Genomic DNA, 26,544 nt, shown 5'->3' on the forward strand with positions numbered 1-26,544 from the left:
GCTACCGCTTTTCGATGGCTGGTTTAGTGAACGTAAAGCCTTAAGCGTTTTAAGCTGCAGCCAATAGGCAACGGAGAAGGCTGCTGTGTTCTTAAGGCTGCTTCACAAGCTACTGCCCTGGCCTCTGCTAATGTCAATACTCTACACCTGATCAGTGGAGATGATAATCTAACGTTTAGCAAATTAAAATCCGGCTTTGTGGCTAAATGGATAGAATGCTTGCCTTTGGTCCGATGACCCCGGTTCAATTCTCAGAATCAACCCCGTAGTACTCTTAAATCCCCTGGCTTGGGGACTGGGTTTTTATGACATTTTCGCCGTTCATTTCATTCTCATTACGTCACCACCAAGCCTATATAAATGCTACGCATTATTATTATTATTATTATTATTATTATTATTATTATTATTATTATTATTATTATATTAAAATTTTGAATTTTACAGCATTAACAGTGGTCGTGCCCAACGTTCACTGGTTTATTAGCTTCCTCGAGAGATCAGTGGTGGTGCTCGATCTATGATCACGGGTTCGATTCTAACCAACGAAAGAGAAAACTAAACCTGGAAAACTGCATTTCATCTTAGCAGAAGTATGAGATGAGGAAGTGTGTAGACCTACGAGGAAGAATGCAAGGTTGTTCGTTAGCAATCTGACGGAGGTAGAACTCCATTGTTCATATCCTCACCACCTGAGGGATCATCTGTTGGCAGACTAAAATGAACGCTATGGATAAAACACGGCTAACCACAATGAAGAAATAGAAGGGCTCTTGATGATAGTAATGCAGGATAGAGTCATTAACTACCTCAAGTATATGTTACAGGAAGAAGTGAACGACAGACGCAGGAGATCTGGAGAAACGGAGAAATACCTGACACTGTAGAGCACATTTTGGGTGCAGATAAGGCCATGATAGGTAAAGAATATACTCATCGGCATGATGAAGTACTGGAAGAGCTGGGTATCAAGTCGGGACTTAGAGAGGAGAAAAGGGCATGTTATGAGTGCAGACCACCACATCTGCTCGGAAACGAGTTGTCAAGCTGTACTGGAACCGATCTCTGCAGACAGAGAAGACCATAAGATAGAACAGGCCGGATATTTAGTTTATATGTAAACACCTCTGGAAGACTGATCTGCTCGATGTGATGGTCCTTTCCGATCACAATGTACGAGCCGTAAGTCCAGAAGATTGAAACGTACACTACCGGGCAAGTTGGCCGTGCGGTTAGGGGTGCGCAGCTGTGAGCTCGCATCCGGAAGATTGTGGGTTCAAACCCCACTGTCGGCAGCCCTGAAAATGATTACCGTGGTTTTCCATTTTTACACCAGGCAAATGGGGCTGTACCTCAATTAAGGCCACGGTCGCTTCCTTCCCACTCCTAGCCCTTTCCTATCCCATCGTTGCTATACGACCTATCTGGATTGGTGCGACGTAAAACAAATTGTTAATCGTTGGTGGTGCTTTCCAGGGACACTGCCTCGTAAGCACGAGCTCTCAACTAGTACTGACTTGATTATTGACCGGTTTCATGTGACAGACTTGATGTTCTAGAACGTGTGGTTGTATACATTTTAATATTGAAAAAAAATCTTAGTAGACGAAGTAGGGGTACCCCATACTAAGAAAAACGTAAAATTAATAAATGTCCTCAATTGGGAACATGCATCATTTTCAAAAATATTTTTTTTGAAAAGCACACCAATGAAATAGTACGTAAACGTATTACATTGTGGTATGTTGCCTTGTTTTCTACCATTAAAAAAATATTTAATAGTGCCTTTCCGCAAGGCGAGTGAAACGGCCTCTGACGTAAGCGGCGCGCTGTGACGACACGATCCAGTACCGCATGGAGCTCTACCAGCCGTTGTGCATCAGCCGTTGCTAAAAGCCGATTGTTTATTATTCATGATCGCGAATAACTTCGAATGACAGAAGAAACGTTCAAAACAGCACAGTCAGACAATCTACCATGTGTAGATGTCATCATTCTTGAAAAATGTGACTTTTGTGGCCGCAGAAATTCGCGGATAACAAGCAAGTTTGTAAGTGGCGTCTTTTATATACGTGCAATGTACTGTAACCCATAGTATTAGGATAACAACGAACCTGGATAGATATCACATCACTTTCAACATTTCCTTCTAGACTGATTCCCCTATTAAAGAATAACATTACATTTTCGGGCTTTCAGCATTAGTAAAGTAAGAAATCGGATTTCAGCACTAACATAAACATATAGGTAGCATTATAGTACTAGTCCGCTTCTGTGGTGTAGTGGTTAATGTGTGTCACTCCCGGAGGCCCGGTTTCGATTCCCGGCTCTGCCACGAAAGTTGAAAACAAATAGTACGAGGGCTGGAACGGGGTCTATTCAGCCTCGGGAGGTCAACTGAGTAGAAGGGTTTCGAATCCCACCTCAGCCATCCTCGAAGTGGTTTTTCGTATTTTCCTACTTCTCCTCCAGGCACCTAAGGCCACGGCCGTTTCCTTCCCTCTTCCTTGTCTATCCCTTCCGATCCTCCCATCCTCCAACAAGGCCCCTGTTGAGTATAACAGGTGAGGCCGCCTGGGCGAGGTAATGGCCCTCCTCACCAGTTTCATCACCATACTCAAAGTCTCACATTCCAGGACACTGTCCTTGAAGTGGTAGAGGTGAAATCCCTCGCTGAGTCCGAGAGAAAACCAACCCTGAAGGATAAACTGATTAAGAAAGAAAGAAAGAAGGAAAGAAAGAAAGATCATAGTACTATAGGGCTATAATCTATCATTCCCCCCCCCCCAAAAAAAATATATATTTATGGTTGGGACAACTGGCCTACCCATTTCCGGGGCCCATGAAAGAGAATTAAATATCTTTGTGGAGGGAAAAAATTAAACATGATAAAGATAAATATGACTTCATCTAGTTTTCACAAGTCGGGCTGAGTGGTTCAGACGGTTGAGGTGCTGGCCTTCTGACCCCAACTTGGCAGGTTCGATCCTGGTTCAGTCCGGTGGTAGTTGAAGGTGCTCAAATACGTCAGCCTCGTATCGGTAGATTTACTGGCACGTAAAAGAACTCCTGCAGGACTAAATTCCTGCACATCGGCGTCTCCCAAAAATCGTAGAAGTAGTTAGCGAGGCGTGAAGACAATAACATTAATTACATTTGGCTTTTAACAAGCTGAGCATATCAGGAAAGCAAAGTGTCCTGGTGACATTTTAGTCGCTCAATACAGGAATGTCATTGGGTGCTGTGACTTTTACTTTTTTTTTTTTTTTGCTTTACGTCACACCGTCACATATAGGTCTTATGGCGACGATGGGACAGGAAAGGCCTAGGAATGGGAACAAAGCGGCCGTGGCCTTAGGTACAGCCTCAGCATTTGCCTGGTGTGAAAATGGGAAACCACGCAAAACCATCTTCAGGGCTGCCGGCAGTGGGGTTCAAAACCCACTATCTCCCGGATGCGAGCTCACAGCTGCGCGCTCCTAACCGCACGGCCAACTCGCGCGGTATTTTTACCCTTCGGTTTATTGACTTGGCTTGTATAACCTAAAACTTTGGCTAAGTAGGATAATATTTTAAACACCTACATCACTATTTTCACCTGTGTGCAATTATGTTATTTATTTCATTAATATTATGATAATTATTATAATTGAGCATTGTTAACTTATAAGACCCCCAACAGACAAGCATTGGTTTTGTGTAGAGTTATACGTTTGTTAAATTCACGTTGTTTCCTTTCATGATGTACACGCCTATTCTTTGTTACATTATAGAGTATTTAGATATAGCCTAAATTTCTTTACCAATTAAGCTCTTCAATAAAGACATACATAACTGTCCCATGTCAAGATATATTGGTAGAATTAGAGCTGTCAAAATGGTTCATAACCCCTTTGATTTATTATCTTGACATGGATCACCCAAAACATAGGTTAGGTTTGGAGAATACTTTAATAATCAGCATTATTTAATGCACTGTTTATTACTTTCATATTCCAAGATGTAATTGAAGCATTTAAATAAAGCATAATACATTAAAATTTAAAGTTTTACCACTAGAACAGCTGACATGGAAAAGTGATTTGAAAATTCAAACAAATTCATCTTACGTTAAAATCTTCAAAAAAATAAACTGTAGACTTTTCCGATATATCACCAGCATTTCTCCGGCTCGCCAAAATCCATTTCTGCCTAGTTTTAGCGTCTTTGGAACATTTATGAACAATTTGTTTGGTATGGTATGCGATGTGCTATTGCACATCGGAACTCTCCACCATTTATAAGTTTTCTGCCTCACTGTCTGCGCAGGATTCATTTTAAGTCTAAAATATACCACTCAGATTATTATCCAATGTATAGACCTCGAATTTAACCATACCAGACACTAACATAAAGTAGAAATACGCGAAGTGTATCCTGCTTCTCACAGCACACTATGTGTTATTTCGTCTGCTAATTCAGTCAACCTGTACGATGACGTCAGACCAATGAGATCGCGTACTTGCGTGACGTGACATTTTCGTAGATTTTAATCATGTTTGGAGTTATTATTTGTACATTCTGATCACATTTTTGAATTCTGCATGAAATTTTGAATCAGATTAGCATATTTTTAATTAAAACCCCGGATCATGCATGTTCCCTATTACTGTATGCCGAAAGTTGAATGTCTACAGGGCCGGAAAAGTTTCAAATTGTGAGAGCTTTGGATAGCTCTATCAAACTAACAAAGGAAAAAAGAAAAAAATTAAAGTCACTTCCGGCCTAAATGCAGTTGCAGAAAAACAGCCTAAAATCGCTTGTTTCTTTAATAGTTTTCTATTTGATTCGAATCTTAGCCAAATTAACATATTTACGTTATTCTTTATGTAATGTGTTCCTTGGTTCGATACCCTAAGGCGTTTTGGAATTTTTGAAAATGTCCACACCGATTGTAGTTATAAGGGCTTAAGTGAAACTCTGCATTGACTTACATTAGCGCTCATAGTGGCAGAAAAAGGCAAACTGCTAATATAATCGACCAGATGACGATGATTAAGAAAAGGATTGTAAATTTTAGGAATAAATAAAGAATATATTCTCATATTTTATTATATTTTATTTACCTAAAACTCGTAGCGCATGTCCCTAGGGTGTTTTCAACATTGAGTTGCTTGCCTGAGGAGCTAGACTGTAGATTTTAAAGGGCTTGTTATATCGGGAATACAGACAGATCTGTGATAATTTTCCTGAGAGTTAAAATCATGCCGGTACTTGAGAGTGACGCCATTTTAGATAATCCGGGCACATAGTACAAAATAAAATGATTCTAATATAATGCTGGTTGACCGAGTTTTAAGAGTTTTAAGTGGAAAAGGCTAGAATGTTAATTTTATAACAAGAAAATCGACCTGGTGATTATAATAATAATAATAATAATAATAATAATAATAATAATAATAATAATAATATGTAGAATATATTAAAAGATATGAATAATGAGTATTTTAACTACTACGTAAGAGACAATTTAGAAAATGTATTAGTTCCTCAATATACCGAGATATCACCTTCAATTGAGAGGTGAAGAGAAAGATTAGTAAGAAGCAGAAGAAAAAGATCTCTGAAAGGAAGAGGGAAATAATGAAGAGGGGGTAGGAGGAGGTGTTTTCAGGTCAAAACCTGATGATTCATGCATGTTTACTGAACGCAGGTATGTTTAAAATCTGAGGTGCTGGACACGCTTCTGACGTGAACTGGTAAGAGATTCCACTGTCGGGCTGCAGTAATGGTGAATGATTTCGTGTAGACTGTTGTTCTGTGTACAGGAAGGGATAAACACATGGTGATGCAGGATCGTGTATTTGTGTTATGATCTGTGGAGAGGAGTTTGATGCGAACACGGAGATGTGTGCTTTGAGAAATTTTAAGAATATTATGCAGAAAGCAAAGAATATGACGTGTGCGACGTCCTTGCAGGCGAAGCCACCCGAGCCGTGTGTACGTCGGTGTGACATGGTCAGCGGAACGAAGTCCACGGATAAATCTTACAGAAGGATTCTGAACACACAGTAATTTCCTTCACCATTCTATTTCTAGGTTGTTGTAAACCATATCGCAATAATGAAAATGAGGTAATGCGATTGATTCAATGAGAATTTTCTTTAGCTTTAAAGGGAAAGTGAATTTCAATGTACTGAGATAGTATAGCGTTCTGGATATTTTTCTACACACACATATAGTTTGGGCAGTCCAGGACAGATGTTCGTCAAATATTATACCAAAATTCCTTACATTTTGGTTATGCTGTATGGGAGTACCACTGTGGTTACGCTGTTTGATTGAGTATGCAAAGTAATTTAGGGTAACCAATAATTATTGCCTATGTCTGACTCGTTGGCTGAATGGTCAGCGTTGAGGCCTTCGGTTCAGTGGGTCCCGGGTTCGATTCCCGGCTGGGTCGGGGATTTTAATCGTGTTTGATTAGTTCTTCTGGCTCTGGGACTGGGTGTTTGTGTTTGTTCCAACACTTTACTCTTCATATTCAGTCAACACACTACACTGCCAACCACCACAGAAACAATCAATAATAATCACATCCTTCCATATAAAGTTGGCGCCAGGAAGGGCATCCGGGCGTAAAACAGGGCCAAATCCACAAGTGCGACAAAGTTCGCACCCGCTACCCCTCAGGTGTGGGAGAAAAAGAAGAATAATAAGAAGAATTACCTGGGAACATGATGGGTTTAATTTTCACCCGTGATTTTTGGCCCGTATATCTACGATGAAAGTATGATTTAATGTAGTATATTGCAAGAAATATCAGCTGAAAACTCACTAGATTTAGGACCATCGTGCAAAAGTGAAGAATTTAGGCGAAAAATGATCGACAATCATAGCAGAAGTGATGAGTGACTGTGAAAGCTCAGGTTTGCTCCACTGATATTCTATGTGCTCATGGATAAGGAACCAAGACACGTTCTTTGATTGCCACCAGGATACCAAATCTCAGAGTGTCTGGTATCTGCTGCAGTGTTAAATTGCAGGAAAACTGAAGTGCACGTCCACTTCCACAACTCAGAGCTTTTCAGAACTGTGTGTACGCGGCTTTAGACATCACGTCGAAAACAGACGAGAGCTGGCTGACATGCACACTGGGTTATGTGGGTGTCCATCAGAGAGCATTCATCATTAAAGGAACAGATCCATTGAAAGGGGATATGCATCTTCCCCTACTCTTCATTTAAGCTATGTATATGTATGTTCAGTCCGTCAGCGATTCCGCTGGTGGGATCCTCAATAGCTTTGCCATCAGCTGTCATAGATGGCCGAGGCATCACGGAAGAGGCGTACTAGGGAAATGAGGAGTGATGTAGTTTCCCGTTGCTTTCCTCACCGAGCCAGAAGTTGCTATTACATATCAGTCTGCCAAGCCCACTGAAATGCATGCACCAACCGACCCTATGAGCAATATTTTCACACCATTCATAGCAGGGACTGGCTGCAGAAGGAATGGCATTACTAGTATCACTCATACCTCAGTCACTTTCATATTGTCAGAGCCAAGGATAAAGCTAAGACAGATCAATGAAAGTAACAAAATTGCTCTAGCCCATACCAGAAGACATAGTGCACTGTAAACACTAGGTCCCGCCAGCAAAGGCACCATTTAAGCTATATAACATAATTTTCTGTATTGGTGCCTAAAATATCATCAGTGTATTTTGTTAAGCAGTGCGTGTGATTTCTGTACCTGGTATTAGCCCCTCTCCCCCTCTCCTTCCCATTACCGTGCCACAATAGCCCGCCATGTGGTCAATGTGGTAACATCCTCAAGCGTATTGTTTGAATTTTCTGACCGTGTCTGCTGTCTGTCTAATCGAACAGCTCCTCAGTTGGTCTCATGAGGCTGAGTGAAGCCATGTGCACCCAGCTGCAATGTCCACTGACATTGATCGAAATCCACCAACTTTATAGTGTGCGGTGTTGGTGTTACAGACTGGGGTCAAAATGCCTTTAGCAGGACTGTTCCGAAATGCCAAGAACAAGTCTGAAATTGCCTTATCTGTAACGAATAAGGTATTGTAGTAAAAATAAGAAGAAAATAAAAAGAAGGAGCTATATTTTATCGAATTAGCCCTCAACAAACTGTTCTTTTCGGTCTTTCTCCACAACTTTTCCTAAAGAAGAGTAAGAAGAAGTAGTAAAACTAATAGGTCGTATTTGATTCAGTAAGCCCTTAGCCGTTGTTCTTTTCCTTTCCCTTCGCTTTTCTTCAAAGAGAAGGAGAAGAAGTGGAAAAAAGGAAAAGTTCGAGTAAGTCCTCTTTCTTTCTCCACAGCATTTCCTGAAGGATAAGAAGAAGGATAAGAAGGAAAGGAAGAAGGACAGAAAGAAAAAGATACCATACTTGATCAAGTACGCCCTCAGCAACTGTAATTTTTCTTTTTCCACAGCTTTTCCTAATGCAGAAGAAGAAGAAAAAAAGAAGAGAACAAAGAAGAATATGAGAAAAGAGAAATACTAAATTTGATCGAGAATTTCCTAAAGCAGAAGAAGAAGGGAAGAAGAAGCGGAAGAAGAAAAATAGGAGCCATATAAGATCGAGGAAGCCCTCAGCCATTGTTGTATATTTTCCTTTCTCCACCGCTTTTCCAATACTCTTATGGGGTTACGGGTGTGGACCAGTACGTTTACGGATATTTACATCGTAAGATAGAGCGCGTAACAATCCGCATACGAGTGCATTTCCACTTTTCTTTCGTTTAAATGCAATTTGTTCCGGGCGTCGACCTATAAAGATCTTTTGCCCTTACTTGCACCTGAGTGTATTAGGTAAATGGTGGAAGTGTAAAGTGTTGAATGTGAGGAAAGGAACGTTAAGGACGACACAAACACCCAGTTCCCAGGCCAGGGATATTAATCATTTACAATTAAAAACCCTGACCCGGCCGTGAATCGAACCTGGGGCCGCCTGGTGACAGGGGGACACGTTGACCCCTACACCGCGGGGACGGACGTGCATTTCGGTTAAGATACCTAGACTCACCGGGAGTCGAATCCGTGGAGTTCGTGTAAGAAGTAGGCAACTTATCCTTACACGACCGTGTCTTACACTAAAGATTGTAATAGAAAGACATGAACCGGACGAGCTGGCCGTGCGGTTAGGGCCGCGCAGCTGTTAGCTTGCATCGGGGAGATAGTGAGTTCGAACCCCATTGTCGGCAACCCTGAAGAAGGTTTCTTCGTGGTTTACCATTTTTACAACAGGCAAATGCTGGGGCTGTACCCTAATTAAGGCCACAGCTGTGTCCTTCCAACTCTTAGCCTTTTCCTATCCCATCGTCGCCATAAGACCTATCTGTGTCGGTGCGACGTAAAACAAATTGTAAAAAAGAGAGACATGTATTTCTACGAAGAGAATAGAATCGTCCTTTCCCGTAGTTCCTCGTAACTACAAAGTTAGGATAGAGCATTAGTTTATTTAAATTGACATTTTTTATACATGCTTACTATGGCAAATACTTTGAGAATCATCATTAGAACTAAGTACCTCACTAACTCGTATTCTGTTATAAAAGGATGCCCTGAACGACGAGGGTTGAAAAATTCATGTAGGATGATATTGTAAGTTTAAATAGTCGTTCACAGATGATGAAATGGGAAGTAATTAGTCCTATAGAATGTGCATCTTGTATTTTTAAAGAAAGCCCCTAACGTTTATCAATTTATTAATTATCAGATGACTAAAGCCTATGATATCTAGAATTGTGTGGTGCTCCATTAACAGCATTTCTAGAGTTTATAGTCTACAAATTTAATATTTTAATACATGTTTTTACAACTATCAGTGACATAAGGAGCAGTTATAACCCTGACGTCGTCAGAGTAACAGTTACCAGGTAAATGTTTAGTACATTTTGAGAGAGCTTCAGAAACGTTACTCAGATCAGTAACGTTCAGAGGAACGTAAATTACATCTACGCGCGTAATTACGTTCTACGCTTTTCTGAATCCAGAGTAGGTAACAATCTGAAGAATATGCGAGAAACATGGTGGCTACAAGATGCCCGGTTAATTCAAATTTCCATTTTGTTTCACATACAATCACACCGCACAAGTTTTTGGTTCCCCTTTGCCTTCCAGAACTTTTGTGTTCGATTCTCTTCCTTCTTCTCTTACACGCAACTGCATTTTGACATATTTAAACCGCATTGCCTACAACATTTATTCTTTTCCTCCTTCTAAGTGACTCAAGTTGAATTACATCAGTAGTTATATTAATATCTCAATGACTAGCTGATTATTCAAATGTTAACGATCAGTATTTACTCCATCAGAAACAGAGGATAAAGGCAGGAATCGACCATCCTTCATTACTTTTATACTGCGTCGAAGCTTTGTGAATTCTTACGTGATCAAGAAAGACTTGTGTAGTATAGAAGCTCTTGAAATGTGGTGTTAAAAAGAATTCTGAGGGTTTTATGGGTAGATCCGGTCACAAATAGATACAAGATCAAATTGACAAAAGGAGGACGATTTCAGAAGAAGGACAAGTTATGAGAACCCAAGAGTTCGTCGGATGAGTTTTAGAAGAATGTGTGTGGAGCACGGCTAGGACGACGTCCAGACATGAATATTACAGACTAAAATTGCAGTAAGATGTGGTGCATGCGTAATGAAATTTCGTGTGACTATTTTAGCCTCTCACAGTCCTTGTAGGGCTGACCCCCGGCGATGTTGGGTGGCATCTACCACGTATAGGAAGCGGCGTGTTATTGTAAAGGATTGTGACGTGTGTAGTGCGTGAGTTACAGGGATGTTGGTGACAGTACACTCATCCCCCGCGCCAAGGGAATTAATATATCCGATCCGGCCAGGAATCGAACCCAGGGTCCTCTGCACCAAAAGGCACTACGCCGACCATTCAGCCAAGGAGCCGGACATCAATAGAGAAACATCCTGGTAAAACGTGGAGGAGGATCTCAACTTTCACTGCAAGATGTTTACCCCGCGTAATTCCACTTAGCTATCTGAAGGGTGCTACTTCACGTATTGTAACACTGTATTCACCACAGGACCTACATTCCTACTTTGAAAAATCGTTTATGTGTTACAGCAATGTGGTCCGATTTTAGATATTTATTGGAAGCTCTAACAGTATAAATTACCTGGCGTAAGCTACAACATCTGCTGTATAGCATTTACGTGCTATAATTTAAAACTTAGTTAAAAACGCAGGATCTATGTGATGATACTGTACAAAATGGAGGCGAATTGGCATGTCTTCAATTGGTCCTAACATATCACATTCTCTTTGATAGCACGACCGCCCTTTTCTCTCAAGATGGCCTCTGAACCAATACGATATACAATTCCCCATCGTCAGTTAGAGCGATGGGCATAATTTGTACAGTACAAATAATAATAATATTGTTTGCTTTACGTCCCGCTACTTCAGTTCACGGTTTTCGGAGACGCCGAGGTGCCAGAATTTAGTCCCGCAGGAGTACTTTAACGTGCCAGTAAATCTACCGACACGAGGCTGACGTATTTGAGTACCTTCAATTACATCAGGACTGCGCCAGGATCGAACCTACCAAGTTGGGGTCAGAAGGCCAGCGCCTCAACCGTCTGAACCACTCAGCCCGGCACTTACAGTAACATTTCATAAAAATGATCAGAGAAATGGACTCCGCTCCACATAAAAGGGTGCAGTGTTTCGAAAGAGGGCTCACTTACTGCCCCTTGTACGGTTCTTGTATTATAAGGAAAAGCATATATCAGGCTATATGTACATAAAATTGCGGTAATATGTCACGTAAGATACGACTGAGAAACATTTTTTTTTGCTGTTTGTTTTACGTCGCACCGACACAGATATGTCTTATGGCGACGATGGGATAGGAAGGGCCTAGGAATGGGAATGAAGCGTCCGTGGCCTTAGTTAAGGTACAGCCCCAGCATTTGCCTGGTGTGAAAATGGGAAACCACGGAAAACCATCTTCAGGGCTGCCGACAGTCGGGTTCGAACCCACTATCTCCCGAATACTGGATTCCGGCCGCACGTAAGCGACTGCATCTATCGAGCTCGGTGAGAGACATTTAATCTATAGCAGGTTGCATATGTTCAAGAATAAATAGGTGCATCTGACTGACGTTGTATATATTTACAATAAAACCTCGTTAACAGGAACTCGGGTAGCACGAACCCTCGGTTAACATGAATAAAATTTGGGTACAGGCAGAGAATGTATTATTTCTTATGGGAGATATAGGCTACAATGATAACACGAATTTCGGTTAACACGAACTACGAAGTATTTCATAGCCCCATGCTCTATTATAACTCATTGAACGCGAACTATCGACGCTGTCCCTTGTGTTATTAAAGTTGTTTCTCTTTTTATGAATGCAATAAATGGTTATCCCTGCAGCACTGGTGCTCAGCGTTGGGATTTGAGTGCTGGCGCCTAGTCTTTCAGTCCCATATATATTTTTTTAAATATTATTCCAAATTATAAGCAAAAACAGTTTTCATTATTTTAATACACTCATGCTCATAAAAAAGCACAACTTGAAATACTAGAGATAGGAAGTTCATATTCACACGACATGTTCATTAGCACGTTCTGCATATATCATTAACATTTCAGTCACCTAGGTTCAGCATGTGCCCTGTTACCTAGTAGGCACTGGGTCCTCCAAGGGCACTGATAAACTGTTTCATGTATGATGGCATCAACGCGTATAAGGCGCCAATGGTCTTTTCACCGTATCCCACACATTTTCGACTGGTGACAAGTCCGGTGATCGGGCGCACCAGGGCAACAGTCTGACATCCTACGACGACAAGAAGACACGTGTTCCAGCAGAAACATGTGGTCGCGCATTGTCCTGCTAAAACATGGTGTCTGGGGTGTCGTGCAGAAAGGATATTGTTATGGGTCGCTGGATGTCATTCACATAGGTCAAACTGGTCACAGTGCCCTGGACACGCACCAACTGTGATTTGTGGTTGTACCCAATAGCACCCCACGCCATAAGGCCTTGAGTTGGCGCTGTGTATCTTGTGCGAATGCTGTCAATGTGATGCCACTCCGCCAGACTGCGGCGAACCAAAATGCGGTCATAATTTTCAAACAAACAGAACCTGGATTCGTCTGAAAACACTATCTGCCGCCATATTCCAGTCACCATTGACATCGTTTAATACACCATTGCAGTCGAGCATGTTTATGCACATTAGTCGATGGTAGGCAGAGACGTGGACGACGCGCCGGTAACCCAGACGGTAATAAACGGCGACGGATTGTCACTCCTGATAGTGTACGATGTGTTACACTGTTCCACTGTTGCGCCAGAGCCAAGGAGGACGTGTGTCTGTCCCGTAACGCGATTCGGATGAGGTGTCGCACTTTTCGGGGATAGACTAGTGTGGTGCGACCAGACCCATCTCGTCGTATTTTACGGCCTTCTGTGAACCATTCAGTACACACCCGTTGCACTGCCAACACACTTCGTCCCACACGAGCAGCGGATGCATAACGTTCTCTCGTGCCAATAATGCGCCCTCTTTCAAAGTTACTCATTTGACGGTACGGTTCTCGCATACGTTTGCGAGGCATCCTGCACGTCTGCTCAAGTCACACTGATCAATTACTTTCGGTTGATAGCGACGATGAGAGCCGAAGGCACATTTTACCAGTCGATGGTGGTGCGCAGAGATATCGATGTGTACCTTGAACCTGAGAGCCAACATGGTTCAAATGCTAATCATTTATTAAAAACATATCAATGCACATGTCCTGTGAATATGAATGTCCTATCTCTTGTCTTTCTAGGTGTTCTGATTTTTATGAACATGAATGTAGTTTAAGTGGTTTATAAATAAAAGTTCAAATTATAAATCAAACACTTGTCCTATATTTTACAGATACGCAGAAAATTCTAAATGAAAGGACGTCAGGAAGTTGTAAAATTTAAGAAACGAGGTTTCCGCCTCTGGAGGTGCATATGGCCCTGAGGTTCACTCAGCCTACACCAAAAATGAGTACTAGGTTAATTCCTGGGGGCAAAGGCGGCCGGGCGTAGAGCTAACCACTCTACCCCATCACGTGCCACGGTTAAGAATGGGGGAAGCCTTTACCTTCCACTTCTCCAATAGCCTTCATGGCCTGTACGGAGGTGTCTTTGTCTTTGTCTTTTTGAAAATTCTAAAAGTTACTGTAAAAATTTGTAATGGTAATGTATATACAGGATGAAGCGTAATTCGCGCACTCGGGCGTCGCAGCGCGACTCCTCACATGCCAGAAATAAAAAAAATGTCTCTTACAAAATTTCGTCTTGCGAGTATATCCGGCAGAAAAACGACGTTGAAGAGCAGCAATCTGGCAACACTGTAACCACATGTCGGGTAACTACCTCTGTCAACAGAAGTTAGTCGTACTGTACAGTTGGTGCAGTGGATAGAGTTTTGGGTCGAGGTCGAGTGGTCGATCCTGGATTGAGACGTATGTTTTTTTTTTATTTTGTAAATGTAGTCCATACTTACATACTACGATCCTAGAAATGGACGAACAATCGTTTTCATTGGTCAGCTTTGAAAGGCGCCCTTTCCACGTCGTGGGCGTGAATTTAATATGGGCAGTATTAGTGCTAATGTGCTACATCTGCGCGATCATATTACTTGTAGTATGGTGGCGTCTCCGAAAACCTTAAAAAGTAGTTCGTGGGACGTGAAACAAATAACATTATTATGACAAGTAGATGTCCGCCTCTGTGGTGTAGTGGTTAGCGTGATTAGCTGCCACCCCCGGAGGTCCGGGTTCGATTGCCGGCTCTGCCACGAAAATTTGAAAAGTGGTACGAGGGCTGGAACGGGGTCCACTCAGCCTCGGGAGGTCAACTGAGTAGAGGTGGGTTCGATTCCCACCTCAGCCATCTTCGAAGTGGTTTTCCGTGGTTTCCCACTTCTCCTCCAGGCGAATGCCGGGATGGTTCCTAACTTAAGGCCACGGCCGCTTCCTTCCCTCTTCCTTGTCTATCCCTTCCAATCTTCCCATCCCTCCACAAGGCCCCTGTTCCGCATGGCAGGTGAGGCCGCCTGGGCGAGGTACTGGTCATTCTCCCCAGTTGTATCCCACGACCAAGAGTCTGAAGCTCCAGGACACTGCCCTTGAGGCGGTAGAGGTGGGATCCCTCGCTGAGTCCGAGGGAAAAACCGAACCTGGAGGGTAAACAGATGATGATGATGATGATGATGATGATGATGATGATGATGACAAGTGGATGTTGTGTTATTGTACTGTGCTATCATCTTTAGCATATCGAAAGTGATATTGTTTGTGTAGTTATTCTGTCCTATGACTGGTCATTTGTTTCAGCTGTCTATTTCTTATTAGTATAACCAGGTATTTGTTGTTTCAGCGTTACAAAATGTTGTAAATATAGGATACATGTGACCTCAGAAACGGTGTCTTACTGTATTACAGTAGGTAATGTCAGGTGGAAATTAGCAAATAAAAAAGGCGCCTCAACCCAGGATCGAACCATCGACCTCCTGCAAGCTAACCCAAAACTCTACCCACTGCACCAACTGTACAACACGACGAAAACGTGCTGACAGCAGTAGTTACCCTACATATGGTTACAGTGTTGCCAGATTGCTATTCTTCAACGTCCGTTTTCTACCGGATATACTCGCAAGACGAAAATGTGTAAGAGACATTTTTTTTATTGCTGGCATGTGAGGAGTGGCGCTGCGACGCCCGAGTGCGCGAATTACGCTTCACGCTGTATATTACATAACAAGAAATACTAGTCTCCAGCATTTGAAATTACCCCTCCATGGCACTACAGCCCTTGAAGGGCCTTGGCCTAACAAGCGACCGCTGCTCAGCACGAAGGCTTGCAGATTGCGAGGTGTCGTGTGGTCAGCACGACGATTCCTTTCGGCCGTTATTCTTAGCTTTCGAGACCGGGGTCGCTAGCTCACCGTCAGATATCTCCTCAATTCTAATCACGTAGGCTGAGTGAACCTCGAACCAGCCCTCAGGTCCAGGTAAAGATCCCTGTCCTGGCCGGGAATCGAACCCGGGGCCTCCGGGTAAGAGGCAGGCACGCTACCAGTACAGCACGGGGCTGGCCATTTGAAATTATTAGACATGAAACTGTATTCTAAAATGGCAGAAGAGTAAATGCAAAGCATTTCCTTCAAAATAATCATTCTGGGATTGAAATGCTATTCGTAAACTATTTGGAAACTTTACACCCCTGGCACAAAAATTCAGCTTGATTTAAGACATGAAAACCTTTCACAAAATTTGCAATAGTCACTCTCTATTCTGCGCATGAATCACATCATCTTTCTCTTCCTTGTCTGATTCGTCAGGGTTTCATTCTAAACCGCTCCTATACGCTCATTTTCTTGTTCGCTGGCCATAATACATTAAACAAAATGTCATTAATATAAAAGTCCACACTAAACCCACCAAGAATCAAGATTTGGAACATTATTTTTAACACCCTAATGAAAGACGTAAATTCTTAGAAATGTGCGTGCACTTAGATGTGTAACACGAATAGTGGCACCTAGTGTGAAAGACACACACAGCTATTATTCCGGCTCTATAACTGATCACGCAACCCGAGAGTGCAAATTCACACTAGATACGGGGAGAGAAAGGTACACAGAGAAACAGGTTTGCAACCCTCATCATTCCTCCACTACCGGGTGAGTTGGCCGTGAGGTTAGGGCCGCGTGGCTGTGAACATGCATCCGGGAGATAGTGGGTTCGAACCCCGCTAACGAAAGACCTGAAGATAGTTTTCCGTAGTTCCCCATTTCCACAACAGGCAAATGCTTGGGCTGTACCTTAATTAAGGCCACGGCCGCTTCCTTCCCACTCCTAGGACTTTCCTATCCTATCGTCGCCATAAGATATATCTGTGTCAGTGCGACGTAAAGCAAATTGCAAAATCAAAATGCAATCGCCCACCACGTATAGAAACAAGTTGCATGGGTTTGAGAGACGGAGCACTAGCGCTGATGGGTTATATAGTGCATAGTTGAAAGAAAACTATTGCCAAACTATCAATTACGCTGCATGACAAAAAAGTTACGTACCCAGGAGGAGAGGTTTAAAGTGAATGAAACTACATATGCTGAGAGACCATGTGCCTTTATTGAACTGGTTGCAATATGGGATGAAAGAGACAAGGTCGTTGGCAGTTGGCGCCAGGTCAGTAGACTGCCCCGCCCCACCCGCAATGCATGCCCTTATGCGGTTCGGAATAGTGTCAAGCAGCCTTTGGATCCTCTCTTGAGGCAAGTTCGTCCACAGTTTAGCAGCCGTCCTTCCAGATCCTGCAGGTTGGTACTGGGACGGAGGGTCCTTCCAATGTCATTCTACACATGTTCAATGATGCAGAGACACGGGGATCTTCCTGGCACGTTGGACCTCAACATGTTCCAGGCAGTTCATAGACACATGTGCTGTGTGTGGACGTAGATTATCTTTGTCCCAGGGTGCTTTGCCATAAGGGGTAGGACGTGCGGACGCAGACTGTCTGTGACGTATCGCTGTGCCGTCAAAGTCTTCCGAAGAGGTGACCTGAGCGCATATATCCTATGAATCCCCACACCATGATGCCAGGGACTATGTCTGTGTGCCTTTTCACAATATGGGAAGGATCTAACCTATGCCCTCGACGCCGCCAAACCCGCACACGATGGTCATCGGAGGTTATGGAGAAGCCAGACTCATCACTGAACATGATGCTTCTCCATTTGTCCTCTGTCCATGCCTCCCGGGCAAGGCACCCCTCCAAACGCAGACGTTGGTGTTCTGGTGCTAATGGATACGCATGGGGCGGTGGGACCCCAATCCGGTGGATGCGAGTCGTCGAGACACTGTACGAGAACTCACAGGATATTGCAGAGTCTCCAGTACATGTTCGCGGATGGCGGGTGCCGAAGTTACGGGATTCCGCAATGCTTGGCGCACCATACGACGGTCCTCCCTCGGGGTGGTGTTTCTTGGTCGAGGCGAACTGCACGATATAATTGGGTGCCCTCATGTACCACATCGGGCCACTGCTACATTTGAATGGCCCATATGCTTGGCAAATGCACGATACGACCAACTAGCCTCATGCAGTCCCACAATTCGGCCTCTGTCAAATGCTGTCAATTGGCGGATAGGCTCTCTAGGGTGTCTGCGAGGAAGTGCGGGTGCTTAGTACTGTACGTAGTCTTCTCTGCACTTCTTGATTTCCTGTCTGACTCACAGTAGTTGACTGGTAACAACTTATCAATAACAGGACGGTGCCATCACAAATGCACTCTGGTGGGCGTTCCGCACATTACATATCCTAGTAAATGTAATCATTTACTCACACATCAATGGCATGCGTGTATACCTAAATGGGATAATATTTGACTACTCGTTCTGGGTGCTTAACTTTTTTTGATAGACAGTGTATTTGGAAGTTAAAGTACGAGTAACTGGATTAACATTGACGTTCCTTGATGCAGAGTTGGCCGACAATCGTGCACGTTACCGATTCAACAATCAACTTGTATTCCTAGCCTACCAACTCACTTCAATAATGTGTACATGATACGCAATGAAAGAAACAGCACCGTATTCAAATTGAACCGCTGTTATTGTTTGAATTAGTGACAGTGATCCATCTAACTACATCAGGTCATAAAACTTGTCAGGAGGAAAATTTTGAGTCATGGCTAGAAGGAAATAGAACGCTATAGAACTGCAGACAAAACTGAAGATTCTAGAGGAAGTAGACCGTGGTACATTGGAGAAAACTACAGTTACTGAACAGTTTGGAATTGCAAAGTGTACTATATCCACTATGATTAAGGATCGTGAGAAAATTATTAATGCTGCTGCATAAGGTTCCGGGAACGAAACTAAGCGACTTCGTAGTGCAAAGTATGAAGATATAGTAACTCTACTTCTAGAATGGTTTAATCTTATGCGTCCTTCCGATGTACCTTTAATTTGTCGCATAATCCACTCAAAAGCAAATGATATTGCCAGGGATTTAGGGATAGAAGACTGCAATTGTTCCTCAGGATGGCTGTACCGGTTCCAAAAGGGAGATTGAATTTCGTCATTACTGATTTGTGGTGAAACAAATAAAGTTGAGGTAGAAGGAGCAAACAGCTGGTTAGATGAATTTGACCGTGCGAGAGGAAAGTATGCTTTAAGTGATGTGTTCAATATCGACGAAAGAGGACTTTTCTACAATCTCTTTTCTAGTCGATCCCTTGGTATGAAAGGTGAAATGTGCCACGTTGGAGCCCGCAGTAAACAACGTTTAACTGTTGTACTTGTGTGTAATGCTTACGGCAGTGAAATACTCTGTCCATGAGTGAATGGTAACTCAGGAAAACGACGTTGTTTTAAGAAATTACCAACGTTACCCTACTTTGCATCTACTCTCATCATAACAAAGCTTGGATTGACAGCTCATCATTTCGTAAGTGCCTTCTTCGTTTCAACAGTCGTAAAATAGCTCAGAATAGAAATGTCCTACTGACATTGGACAGATGTACAGATATACGTGACCTGAACCAGCAGCGGCGATTGCGGGGGGGGGGGGGTGACGAGGCGGGACAGTCGCGCCTCCACTTTGTTGAGAATACATTACATATTTCGACGGCCTAGAATGAATACCTCGTATCTCACAAAGTTCTCCCTATCCAATTTTTCCCTTAAGACTCGCCACGCCTCCCAGCCAAACATGGATATGCAGTCTATCAGAACAATGTACGTTGTGTTCTTTTTTCCTATGCCGGTGTGTGAAGGAAAATGAACCTTACCTTACCGTACTATAGGAAAGCATGTTTGTGTGACATATATACTAACTCCTAGAGTATAAGTTTTATAAGGTTCATTTTCCTTTACCAATAAGCATAGGAAAATAAACCCAACGAACACTGTTCTGATGGATTGCATACCCAGATGTGGCTGGAAGGCGTGACCAGTCTTAAGTGAAATAATAGATAGGAAGAACTTTGTGAGATACGAGGTATTCATTCTAGGCCATCGATTTATTCCATTTTAGCCAGTTGAAACATGGAATTATTAAAGCAAGCAATTTCCACAAGCCCTGTTGTACTATTAGCTAATTATTTGCTTTATATTCTTTAAAAATAAACAAAACTAATCGCAGAAATACCCAAAACATGTCGTTCCTCGCGGCTTACCGATTTGTATAGCGCCACACTAAGTAATGAACACTTTGCATGTGCTGTGAGGAAGGACAGCAGGGGTATATTTTTTTGCCGATGTCTTGGACACTGAAGTATGATTCACCCACTTTCCGCGCTCATTCAACAGTCTGACAGTCTCTTTATTGTCTGTTAGTTTCTTAGTTTGTAGTCAAATACTAAGTACACTGACTGACAGAGCAAATGCAACACCAAGAAGGAGTGGTCAGAACTTTATGCCAATTGCAGGGTAGACTGACGTCACTGAGGTATGCTCATGATGTGAAATGCGACGCTGTGCTGCGCACGTAGCGAACGATAAATGGGACACGGCGTTGGCGAATGGCCCACTTCGTACCGTGATTTCTCAGCCGACAGTCATTGTAGAACGTGTTGTCGTGTGCCACAGGACACGTGTATAGCTAAGAATGCCAGGCCGCCGTCAACGGAGGCATTTCCAGCAGACAGACGACTTTACGAGGGGTATGGTGATCGGGCTGAGAAGGGCAGGTTGGTCGCTTCGTCAAATCGCAGCCGATACCCATAGGGATGTGTCCACGGTGCAGCGCCTGTGGCGAAGATGGTTGGCGCAGGGACATGTGGCACGTGCGAGGGGTCCAGGCGCAGCCCGAGTGACGTCAGCACGCGAGGATCGGCGCATCCGCCGCCAAGCGGTGGCAGCCCCGCACGCCACTTCAACCGCCATTCTTCAGCATGTGCAAGACACCCTGGCTGTTCCAATATCGAGCAGAACATTTTCCCGTCGACTGGTTGAAGGAGGCCTGCACTCCCCGCGTCCGCTCAGAAGACTACCATTGACTCCACAGCATAGACGTGCACGCCTGGCATGGTGCCGGGCTAGAGCGACTTGGATGAGGGAATGGCGGAACGTCGTGTTCTCCGATGAGTCACGCTTCTGTTCTGTCAGTGATAGTCACCGCAGACGAGTGTGGCGTCGGCGTGGAGAAAGGTCAAATCCGGCAGTAACTGTGGAGCGGCCTACCGCTAGACAACGCGGCATCATGGTTTGGGGCGCTATTGCGTATGATTCCACGTCACCTCTAGTGCGTATTCAAGGCACGTTAAATGCCCACCGCTACGTGCAGCATGTGCTGCGGCCGGTGGCACTCCCGTACCTTCAGGGGCTGCCCAATGCTCTGTTTCAGCAGGATAATGCCCGCCCAGACACTGCTCGCATCTCCCAACAGGCTCTACGAGGTGTACAGATGCTTCCGTGGCCAGCGTACTCTCCGGATCTCTCACTAATCGAACACGTGTGGGATCTCATTGGACGCCGTTTGCAAACTCTGCCCCAGCCTCGTACGGACGACCAACTGTGGCAAATGGTTGACAGAGAATGGAGAACCATCCCTCAGGACACCATCCGCACTCTTATTGACTCTGTACCTCGACGTGTTTCTGCGTGCATCGCCGCTCGCGGTGGTCCTACATCCTACTGAGTCGATGCCGTGCGCATTGTGTAACCTGCATATCGGTTTGAAATAAACATCAATTATTCTTTCGTGCCGACTCTGTTTTTCCCCAACTTTCATCCCTTTCGAACTACTCCTCCTTGGTGTTGCATTTGCTCTGTCAGTCAGTGTAAATTTTATTGTATAATCACGCAGCACGCAGTACTTCTACTTAATTTTAATGAGTGTGTTACATTGTTCCTTTGACGAAAGGTTTATTGTGTAGTATTGAATCAGAATCTTAAAAATCTACTGAACTATTACCGCACGTAAGTCGGTAAACTGTCAACCTTTACCTCTTTGTCGAAATTCGCTTAGAGTGCTTCAAGAATCTTACCATTTTTTAGCTTTTTTCTTCTGTTTTGATGTAAATACCTCACCCGCTAAATTCCATAAACCCGGGTACTTTATGTTGGCTGTAAATCCCCCCCTCCCCTCCACTTCTTATTCCCAATCGCCGCTATCTACCTGAACTTAACCAACGTTAAAGTAATTTCTTGCCGCCAAATGCAACAAGATCAAGGCATTATCGCTCTCATGACGAGAGCTTATCGCAGGGAATTGTAAGAGCTACAATTCGTGTATGTAAAATAAATGTGACATCACCAAGTTGAAATGTGTTGTAGCGGCTGCCTGGAGATCAGTTCCACTGCTTTAACAGGGCCTGGAGACGTAGTGATACTACTCATGTACTAGAATTGGACCAGCGCCTGTCAAACGCAGAAATGTCACACTTGCAAACCAAGGCGCGGAGGTTCTCTGCACCGTGCATCGGTCCGACTCGGCAAGGTTGGGACCAGCGTTTTGTCTCGGTCTACTCAGATAAGCTCGGCCCAACTCTGTTCGGATGGTGGAACACTGCAGAGCAAGTGAGGAAGTGGGAGATAGGCGGAGCGAGTGAGACTGGCGTAGGGAGAGAGGCAGAGAGAGAAAACGCGAATACTGCTGCGGCTGTTTCCAGCGGGATACAGGAGAGGGTACCTAGACGATGCCACAAAAGATGACTACCACAACAGTAGTCGAAACGTTTGGAAGGAATGAGAGCAGTGGACCACGGCATAACAGCCCGGAATACTCTTATTATAATTGACACCGGACGTGGAAGCCTTCATACTTTGAAAAGGCGCTATAGCTCAAAATCGGGGAGTGGTGGTCTGCACTCTGGTCAATCTAGCGGAGTCGTGTTTTGAACGTTTGAAGTTTTGAACCATGCGCCGCCCATAACACCGGTGCATGCACCCTGAGAGGCCCTGAATTAGACGTTAACATGGATAGCACTTCACCCGACGAATGAGGTATTCTACAAGACGTGGTGAACACTGGTGTAAGTTTTGTATAATTCGTCAGTGCAGTTGACGGCATTGCAGTATGTGTTCAAGTAGAAGCTGATATACAGTACAAGCAGGTGCGTCTGAGGTGCAATACCCGTCATCTGAGGAAGAGAATGGTGAGGACGATACTCTTCTACCTAGCCGCCAAGAAATTTGAAATGAAGTGAATATTTTAGATTGTTCTGTGCAACATCAGAAGTGACCACAGAGTTTACGGATGCTACGTATACAATTGGCCGTGACGTTCCCGGGCATTTCTGTATTCGTGAACATACCGGAATATTTCTCACGAATATCACTTGTGAGTAACTTACCTTGCAAATTGTTTATATAGTGTCATATACTATGTACCAGTAACCTAGAATAAATTGATTGATATTCTAACTCTAAAATTTGGGAATTCGTTGAACAAGATGTTTGTAACATGAACCCTAGATTTCTCAGTCCCTTGGAATTCGTGTTAACGAGATTTTACTGTATATGGGAAAGTTGGGGAAATGTGCGCTGCAGGTACGCTAAGTGTTTTGACGCTAGTAAAGTGAGAGCTGGTATGGCAGCTCCCACCCTCTGTTGGCTGCTCTGTTAAACAATAAGGCAGAGCAGTTATACCATCATATGAGTTCTATTCAGTGTAAAGTGTGGATGAAGGAAACTGAGCTGCTCATTTCTTTCTGTTTTTGTCTTACAAGTTCCATTTACCTCGTACCGACACAGTTAAATCGTGTGGCGACGATGGGATAGTAACGGGCTAGGAGTGGAAAGAAAGCAGCCATAGCCTTAATTTTCCTGGTGTGAAAATGGGAAACCGCGGAAAACCATCTTTACGTCTGCCGACGGTGGAGTTAGAACCCACTACCTCCCGAATGCAAGCACACAGCTGCGCACCCCTAGCCGCACGGCCAACTGGTTCAGTGCTCATTGCTGTGATTTTTCACACCTGAGGTAATAACGAGGTAAGCATACACATTTTAACCGATATGTTCTTTTGGATATAACATTACATTGTGTTATGCAGGCCTCAGGACGATAGTCTTTATATTCGCTGAAGAAATTATTATTATTATTATTATTATTATTATTATTATTATTATTATTATTATTATTATTATTATTATTATTATTATTATTATTATTTTCAATTTGTTTACGTCGCACCGACACAGATAGGTCTTACGGATACGATAGGATCGTAAGGGGCTAGCAGTGGGTAGGAAGAGGCCGTGTCCTTAATGACGGGACAGTCCCAGCATTTGCCTAGAGTGAAAATAGGAAACTACAGAAAACCATCTTCAGAGCTGCCGACAGTGGGGTTGGAACCCACTATCTCCGGAATGCAAGCTCACAGCTGCGCTACCCTCACCACACGGCCATTTGCTCTGTATGAAAAATATAGTATACCCAATAACTTTCAAAATGATGCTGGTATGTCAGACATAGATTGACATTATGATTCCGTTGAGCCATCCAGAAATAACATTGAGGTAGCCTCAGGGTACTAGTCTGAATATTATGAACTCATTCAGTTCTAGAATTTCTTATTCTTACTTTTCTCAGAACAGAATGTTCAACTTGGATGAAACGGACATTACCAGGGTGCAAGATAAAATTCCCAAAATCTATGGCCCTAGTGATGTGAAGCAAATTGCCTAACGAGGACGGACCACAACGGAAATTTTCTGCGTAGGTGTATCCATAAACTGCATTCCACCTATGCTGATATATCCGAGACAGAAAACGGCACATACTTTTCAGACAAATTGTCTCATTGGTGCTTCACACAAGTGGTCAAAAAATAGGTGGATAAAATCCGAGCTCTTTGTTGATTGGTTACCGCATTTACAGGGACACGCAAAGCCTTCTGAATTTCACCCTGTGCTTCTGATAACTGACAATCATTCAAGTTAAATTTCAACACAAGGTCATGATTTCCATAAAACTAACTTAATTTCCATGTTTTATCTTCCACCTCACACCTCAAACCATCTGCAACCACTTGACTTGATTTGCTTTCCGTTCTCTGAAAAAAATGTCTTTACAGGGAATATGAACTCCATCCGACTACTACTGGACATGAAAAAATGTCAGAGTACAAATATTTCAGTGAGAATTCATGAAAGTTAGAACAACGGAGAAGGCGATTTTTAGCACTCAATACAGCAAGGTCCTCTGACGATAACATTGATCCTAGTAATGCAGGGAGGCAAATCACTATTAATGAAATCCCTCGGCAAGCTCAGTAATAAATAATCATGTACTCCAATTAAATGCATGCGATTCGTTTGTAATTGTGAAAAGTTATGTTTGAAGCGTACCATTATTATGGGGGAGGAATCTTTCGCAATCTCGCCCATATCTGGTTCTAAACTTTCTTAAAATCCTCACATTAAAATTGAATAATTCCTGTTAAGGAATACGTAAGTTCAATTCTAGCCTTATGTGTGGAGATTCAATCATGAATACAGAAGGCCGTTAGGGATATCTGGTGAAAAGTGTGAAGGACGCTGGCAGCGCTTTTATTAACTTGAGCACGTCAGAACTGAGAACGTGAGTGTAGAGTTTCGTGACATTAGCTGCAACGATGCCGAAGTGGATTGACTCTTAAAATGTGAAGGTGAACTCTGCATACTATCAGCAAGAGATTTTAACACAGATACCCTAGCACTATATCGAAGGGCGAAAAATCAGGTATGGGTACAACAAGATAAAGCATCCAGCCATACCTCTTGTTCGACTCGTCTGTTCTTAGAGGGAATGGAGATGGAAACTGGAACCCATGCAATTCATTTTACTGAAATTTCGGTGAGGCAAACGATTGGTCACCTATGGACTTCTTTGCATTTGGACTTCTAAAAAAGGCCTTAGGAAATAGACATCCACACACTATCAATGGCCTCTGGAAAGCCTGTCAGGAGGAGTGGGGTAAGATGGACATGAAAATTACGTTGTCGGGTTATACATAGAAATGCAGGCTTTCGAAATGAGCATGATCTTTGGTGGAGACATGGCTTTTCATAAGATAATTACCCTTCAAACATCGTCCCCAGGGATCCAGAATGAACTTCTGTATGCCTTAGGTGCGTAGGCCCCATAGTTACGCCCATACACGCTCTCTGTATTATATGTCTGTGGGTCGTTAGAGACAAACCCATGAGAGAGAGAGAGTACTTGTTAGTATGTAGGTCTAAACAGAGAATTTCGAGAAATTCTTCGTTCAAAACATCGACAGGAATCTTTCAGAACGTAGCGAATGACCTCCTGCTCTGTTTTCCTTTACAGTCGATGATAATGTTAATATCATAGTAACACATCCTTGTCTACGTGTATATCACCCATGTCATTCCTGCTCCACGTTCCTCAGTCAGCAATATATACTATGCCTCAGTTGCTCGTTAGTAATTTTATCAAGATACCCGGTGGACATCACCGTTCTAATATCAAAAAGTCCTTCATAGAACGTGATGAATGAGTAAAATACGAGGTACGATACTCATTACGATTAGCCAGTGATTGAAACGCACATTAA

The sequence above is a fragment of the Anabrus simplex genome, chromosome 2, assembly GCF_040414725.1.
Source record: "Anabrus simplex isolate iqAnaSimp1 chromosome 2, ASM4041472v1, whole genome shotgun sequence".
NCBI classification, from domain to species: domain Eukaryota; kingdom Metazoa; phylum Arthropoda; class Insecta; order Orthoptera; family Tettigoniidae; genus Anabrus; species Anabrus simplex.